The following is an 8,079-nucleotide window of genomic DNA, read 5'->3' as shown; positions in this document are numbered from 1 at the left end:
ATTCAGATGGATATTATACAAATTAAGAAATGCTAGAATATATTCAAAGAGTTTGAGAAAAACAAAGTTGGCTATACGAAGAAATTAATATAGAAACCAGCGTAGAAAAGGAAGAGAAAAATTAAAAGAAAGATTAATTTGGATAAATAAAACCATAAAACAACTAGAATTAAAAGACAGTTTAGAATATGATTTAGACATGGAATTATTCATAGACGAAAAAGATATGATAATTAACGAAATAGTTAACCTAGAATTTAATATCAGATATAGTACAATTAGAATAAATTATTACAAAAAAATTTGCAGTATCACAACTACTTTAGGATAAAATGATAGACTATGAGTATTTAAAATATTGGAGACAAGATACGAAAGAAATAAGATTAACAGAAATACTTATGAAAGAGAATTTAATTGAATATTTTAGAACAAAAGATATAAAATATTTAGAATGCCTCCAAAATAATATAAAAGAATTACAAAGACTAAGAGAAAAAACTAAAGAATATTACAGTAAAACATTTAATCAAATACCATCTAATCACCCCCCAAGATATGAACATTAATAAAATTAAAATAAATACACTAAACATAAAAATGTTTAGAGAAGTTAAGAAATATCCACTCACAAATAAAAATAGATCTATTTATCTATTTGTTTACACAAGTTATCCGCACCCCCACTTTTGACATTCTTTTCTTCCCGCTTTTATTTGTCAAGCCTGCTCAAGATGGGTGCTGTCTGTTCAAGCATCAGATTATCTTTTCTCAACTTTTTTTTTTTTTTAGTTTTCTCCTTTCCTATTTCTTTTTTTCTGCACCCAACTTCTTAATCATTTTCCTTCTTTTACCTCTCTTCATACTCATAATGCATCACACACCCCTATAGTAGCCACCCTCAACTTAGATTATTTTCCTAAGTCAAGGTGCACAGTGCCAAAGGAGGACCAGGGCCAAAACAGGTTCATTGTGATGTAATGGGAAGATGAAAGGTTTACAAGAAATAACTAGGCTATTGAGGCTCAAAAATGGATCAAGGGATATTATTTACATTTGGATGGTCATGTAAGCTAAAGTTGGTTAACATGCAAGAATGGATTATGATCCTTTCCTAACGCCTATCCTATGACTATGGCACGACTAACTACGCAAGTTCTAGATTTAATGCACAACGAGAACTGAGTATGACCTTACACACACATGGCAATCAAGTATATCGCATATTACTACTCATCCGTTTCATGCATTTATTTTCTACAGGTTATTTATTTGCCATACTAATGCCCCAAACAGATACACAGTGGTCGCAATGGATGCAATGCACACAGTACACAATAGATTAGACCACTAGAGAGGTACTCAAAAATCACAAAATAAGCTAACAGCCTCAAGTACTTGTACTACTCCTAATTATCTATAAAATATGTTACAACAATAGTTTACCCTACACCCTCAACTTAAAATCAAAAACAAAATGCACAAAGGGTTAGGATATACCTGAAGATAGTCAAGCATGTGGATCCTGGATCTTCAACGCTGCTACTGTATCATCTGTTGTCTTCTCCCCACTCGTAGCATCTGCCCTTGCAGTGGTTGGAGCCTGGCTAGATAAAGCGTCTACAGCCCTAGCTCTGATGGCTGCTTCCTATATTTCTATGTCAGCCATAGACTCCAATCTTACCTTTTTCAATTCTTCCTTTTTTGCCTTCTTCTTTGTCTTCTTTTTAGATTTTCTCTCTTCTTCGCTATTTGACTCATCTTTATTATTCTTGCCTTTCTTTTATCCCTTTTTCTTTTTTTTTTCTTTGGGGATTCCATAGTGAGATCAAGTACAGGAATTTCTTCCTCCACATCATGTATAGCTGAACCTATTGGCTCCATAATTTGGTGCTGCTGCAGCATCTGAACCTCAGCCTTTACCTTATCCAACGCATCCCTGAACGTAGCCAGATCAGTACCTGTCATCCCATTTGCCCGGGCCTCGAATCTGTTCTTCAAATCTGCCATCCGCCCAGGCAAAGTCATAAAAGGTTCAAGTGTAGCCTTGATTCTTTTGTCCATAGCAGCAGCAAACTGTTTGGTGAAGGCATGTAGTTTCAAATCACACCAATTGGCTTGCCTAGCCACCTTCCTGATATCAATCGGTTGAAATGCAGAACCTGTTGCTGCTGGAGAAACTAAATTAGTCGGCTCACTTTGAGGAACTGATCCTTCATGAGCTGAAGATACTAGTGGTGGTGGTACAGCTTTAGATCTTTTCACCCCCACATCTAGTGCTAAAATAATCTCAGTGGCTGGAGGATCTATTGTGCCAACTACATTTCGATCAAGTCGCAAGCCCAGCTGAAGTTCATCTTTTCTGACAGGGTTGTGGGTCTTGTTAGCATGTAACTCATCATCAATACCTAAAATCTCAGGTACATTAGCTGCTTCACATAACCTAGTAATCAAATATGGGAATGGATATGCAGCATCGGGTCTTACGAGCCGAATCTTAATCTCTTCCGCTATAATTTCTCTGAAATATAAGGGAGTTCTATCCATCAATCTTGCAACCAATATTGCTCGATCATGCCCTAATATGTTGTCTCTCTTGGTCGGTATCAGATGAATCTGCACTAAACCCCACCAAAATCTTGCCTCTGAATTTACAGATGCTTTGGTTATCTTTTCTGTAGGATTATTCAGCCACTCAGGTTCTCCATCTGCTATGAGAGTTTCTAGCCATTTGTGTTGATTTTCCTGATGCTTTAATCGAGTATAGAAGGTAAGTGAAGTGTCTCAGGGAACGAAGGCTGGCCCTTGAAGAAACCTATTTATGATGGCATCTGATACATCTACCCTTACCCTACATACTACAACTTTGGTCAGTAGAGGCTTATATGAAGTTCTATCCACATCTTTGTCTATATTTTCCACCGTAGCCTAGTAGTTCGCATAGAAATCCTGGACTAACAAAGGACAGTAAACACCGCTTCCCCTATTAGTCCACTCCAGGCCTTAATCTTTGAGTTTTTGCATCTCCTCAGGGTATCTGATCAGTCCTGTAGTGATAATCTTTTTTTCCTCTAAAATTATCCTTCTAGTACTTCTTCGATCAGTTCTGTGAAGTCCATCCCAAAAGATCTTATCAGCCCCAGGGATTTTCCATCTCACATTGTTCCTAATTTCAGGGTTTTTGCATTTCGTCAAAGTTCCCCGTACTAGAGAATTCTTATCACCTTGCTACTCTAACTATGGTGATTCTGACTCAGTTTCTTCAGTAGGCCTCTCAGCATCTTCATCTTCAAATTCTTGTTCAGTGTCCTCAGGCTCTTGCTCAGTGTGTTCTGATCTTTTGTTCCTCCGACGCTTGCTCAAATAAGGTTGTTTCCTCAGTATCATCAGTATCCTCCACCTTAATAGGAATTGGTGGAGGTGGTGCCTTTAGACTAGACCTCTTTCTTGTCCATCTAAGCAATGGTTCGTCTTCTTTATAATCAGAGTCCTTATCGATAAGTTTTCGAGGTACACTCTCTTTAGACACTTTCTTTGGTGTAGTTGGACTCTTCTTCTTGGGTGACATGCTCAGTTTTGCAACAACATAAAACATCCTCAATTAGTGTCCTTAATCAAATAAGAGAAGAAAAAGGATAACCTCAGTTTAACATCATTACTGTTTTTAGTTCAAAGTTTTGATGACCTTTCTGATTTCCCATCACATGTGTGACGATGGTTCAAAAGCGTCGTCAACCTTATCCAGAATCTACAATATTTTTCAACTTTTGATGATATTTTTGAATAGCCATCACACAAGTGCAAGGTCATAAAAATTGTCGTCAGATAAAATTACAACTTCCAACTGCTTTTTTCTTGATTTTTCATCTACTATTATTCTTAATTTCAACTTAGGTCATGTTATTTAACTGAAATTTCAATGAAGTTGTACAACATAACCCTACAAACCCTAGTTTTCGAAGGAGCTTGAAACATGTTAATGGGTTCATCTCATTCTTTTTGAAACCAAGGTTACTTGGAGTTCACAATTTCTCCAAAGAATAATAAAGTTAAAGTTTTCTCATACCTGAATGTCGACACTTAGTGGGTGTACCTTGAGCACTTAGAATTGTGAGTGAGAGAAGACTGAGATGAGAGAGAGGAATGGTTTCTTGACTTAACTCTCAAGCTTCAACTTACAAGGAAAGTTTAAAATTTGCCTTAGATGGAAATAAATTTGAAAAAGAAGGGAAATAACTCAATAAGGAAAGAAAACCAAAACTAAAAGGAAAATATCTATAGTATGCAGGAATATGAACAGCTATTGCTGGGCTGGGTTAGCTTAAAATTTTTAACTGGGCCCAACTCATTTGACATCATTTTTAACAACGTGTCAGAGGTCGGACGACGCTTTAAAGTTGTCGTCAGCCTTACCAGTATAAGGCTTCGACTTGCTTATTTTGATGACATTTCTCACAGCTTGTCATACTTGTGACAACCCATCAAAAATTATCGTCAATCTTCTTAAGATGATTGCAATGAGTTCACCTCCTTTGTACAACTCTTAGCTACTAAAATTAAAAATGCTAGTGCAATAAAACTAAATCGTTGGGTTACCTCCCAAATAGCGCCTGATTTAATGTCGTGACATGACTTGATTTTCTCGACTGCTCAGACTTTGTCAAGATATCATATCAATACCTCATTACCATTTTCTTGGAATACATCCATAACCGAGAAGATATTCATTTTCTCTAACTGCTTCATAGGAGGGTGCATTTTGAATCTAGCCTCCCTTTTTCCATACCTGAACTTTAGCTCATTGAGCTCTATATCAACCAATACTCTTCCCGTGGCTAATAGTGGTCTACCCAAAATGATGGGTACCTCAAAATCAACATCACGATCCAATATCACAAAATCTGCAGGCAGAATAAAGTCATCCACCTTTACCAAGATATCATTCAATATACCAACTGGTTATTTCACCGATCTATCTGCCATCACAAGACGCATCATTGTGGGGGTAGGTTCCCCCAATCCATGCTTCGTGTAAATATCAAGGGGAATCAAATTAATACTTTCTCCTAAGTCACATAAATCATTGGTAAACTTCATGGACCTAATTGGTCACGATATGGTAAATGCTCCAGGTTCAAGCTTTTTCTGCACTAACGATTGTGAAGAAACAACACTACAGTGGTGGATGTTGTCCACTGGCTCAGAACTTACCTTTCTCTTCTTGGTGACTAGGTCTTTCATGAACTTGGCCTAACTTAGAATTTTCTCAAGTGCCTCAACCAAAGGTACATTGATCGTCAATTGCTTGAGCATAGCTGTGAACTTACCAAATTTGGCATCATAGACCTTTTTCTTCAATCGTTGAGGAAAAAGAGGTGGTGGTCTAGGGATAGTATTCAACACGACTTCCTCTTCCTTCTCGTTTTGTTTCTCTGAAATATCAACCAAACCATCCAGCTTCTCAGACTCCACTGGACTACTTCTTTCGGGTTCATCAACACTTACCTTATTCTCCATAGGTTTTCCCATAGAAGGGCTATATAATATCTTACCACTCCTAGTGGTAATCGCCATACAAGAGCCATCAGTCGGCGGGTTCTGAATCATATCACTAGGTAGAGTACTAGCTTTTCTCTGGTTTAGTGTAGCAGAAAGTTGGCTCATCTGTTGCTCCAACTGCTTAACAGAAGCAGAGTGTGAGCTAACCAACTGACTGAGGATAGAAAATTCACTCTTCATAGTAGTTACCCCCGAGTTGGTAGCCTTAACTCCCTTCAACAAGTTTTCCATCATGTCCTCCATGGACATCTTGCCAGAACTGGTTGTAGCAGCATCCCGACTTCCAGGAGGAACATACAGACCACTCCTATTATTATTGTTTCTCCAGTGTCCCTACTCCCTATCTTTATAATCAAGCTTGTCATAGAACATCCAACCTTGGTTCCCTTGGCTATTTCCTTGGAAACCCCCCTGATTACTCATATAGTTTGCCTCCATATCAACACCTGTAAAAACAATACCCTAAGATTCCATAGCTTTAACCATTTCAGTTTTTCCGGATAGCAAGTGCTTGGCCAGCAAGTCCATTTGTGTCTTCCAATGGGCCATGTCCTGATCTCGCTCCTCATCCCTTCTACATTGCTCTGCAGTTATACAACTAGCAACAGTCGGCTAGCCACTACAGAATCCCTAGTGTGACAAGCCCGACCCTATTTGGTCATTCTATTCAGTATGTCAGAAGCATCTAGAAAAGAGAGGTCCATGAACGAACCACCTACAGCGTTGTCAACAATTGGCTTTGTCACAGAGTTGAAAGCTTTATACAAAGTCTCCATCAAGTGAAAGTTCATGATGTTGTGGTTTGGATATTTTGCAAGTTTCTTCTTAAATATTTCCTAGGTTTTGTGCAATGCTTCAGTAGGGAGCTGTCTGAAGTTACTAATTTCATACCTCAACTGTACCCTTCTGGAGGGTAGAAAGAAACGTTCTAGGAACACATCTTTCAAATATTTCCAGTTGGTTATAGAATCAGGCTCTAGTTTATTCAGCCATATGATTGCCTCTCCAGACAGAGACAACGGAAACAACCTCAACCTGATCGCATTCTAGCTCACTCCTAGATTGTCAAAAGACTTGCAAATAGTGATAAAGTTCACCAAATGTATGTTCGGATCATCACCAAGCAAGCCTCCAAATAACCCCTTCAGATTCAGGAGTTGGATCATTTTACATGTTATGTTGAATTTTGCCAATGGTGAAGGAATGATAGTACCCGTTGCACCAGCTCCGTCCATTCCTTCATCATCTTTATCAGCCTCATATTGAATAGGCTGTTGACTATATCTTTCTCAGACTAGAATGTTTATATTGCCATTTCACTATACTGGTGTAGCAATTTACTTAGCTCGCCTTGGGTTTTGAGGATTCAGCAATTCCTCATCACCCAAGTCTTCATCATCAGGGTTCTGGCGACATGCTTGTTGACCCAAATTCTACACATTCATCAAAGCAGCTAGTCTTTTTGCTTCTTTTTGTTCAACCATTCTCCCTATTAGCTGAGGCTCCAGGTTGATTAGTAATAGCGATTCTTCGAAACTTCTTTTTTTTGGCATAAGCAACACAACACCTAAAATAGACAAAAACAATAAATAAATGTAAATCAAGGAAACTTAACTATCAGTAAATTTTTACGCACAAACTTTTAGTCTACAACCATATTCCCCAGCAACGGCGCCATTTTTTATAATGCTCAAATTACACTCTTGAATGGGTGTAAGCGATCGTTGTTAATACAAAACCCAACTAGGCTGGGGTCGAATCCCACAGGGAATAGGGTGTGAACTTTGATTTGTTTACGAAATACTTTACTGGTAGCTTACTGTTTCTGAAAATAGGGGTTTGAGTTTCACAGAGAGTCAATCTTCACTTTCAATATTTTAGTGTTTGTAACCAAGATAAATGGGAAATCAAAGTTATGTTCACCATGGGTTTTGGGGAGTTGACAGATGCTAGGTAATGCTTAAGACTCTTGAATTAGGTAGAAATGGCAGAATATCCCTGACGACGGTAGAAAAGGCAGAATATCCCTGACAACGGTACTATCTGACTTATCTTTCGACCTCACCAAAAAATTTATTATCTAATTCTCTCGAAATTAGATAACATATCTATTTCCAATAGGATTTTATCTCAAGTATATTAATCCAGTTATGGCATCAATCATTAAACAGAAGGTTGGTAGCTTCCGAGTCCCTGTTGATAATTCACGTCCTCTTGTTTATTTCTCTGTTAAAAGCAAATAAGCCTAAGGCATAACCTATTGTTTGCAACCAATAGATTCAAGTTAAAACAATAGAATTTCAAGAAGTCCTACTACTCTTTGAATCCTTTAAATACCTAGTATCATATTGTACCTTATTACATAGATTCCATAACTTGGGCTAATGGAATTATCCGCTCATGATTTGATGAACGAAATAACAAGTTAAACTCATAGTAATATGGATAAACTTACTAAAGAAAGAAACCCAACAAGTCTTTCTTCAATTCAATCACAAGATAGAAACCCACAATAATAGA

The sequence above is a fragment of the Capsicum annuum genome, unplaced genomic scaffold (assembly GCF_002878395.1).
Source record: "Capsicum annuum cultivar UCD-10X-F1 unplaced genomic scaffold, UCD10Xv1.1 ctg997, whole genome shotgun sequence".
NCBI classification, from domain to species: domain Eukaryota; kingdom Viridiplantae; phylum Streptophyta; class Magnoliopsida; order Solanales; family Solanaceae; genus Capsicum; species Capsicum annuum.
The sequence above is the reverse complement of the archived record's forward strand: the minus strand, read 5'-3'. Positions refer to the sequence as shown.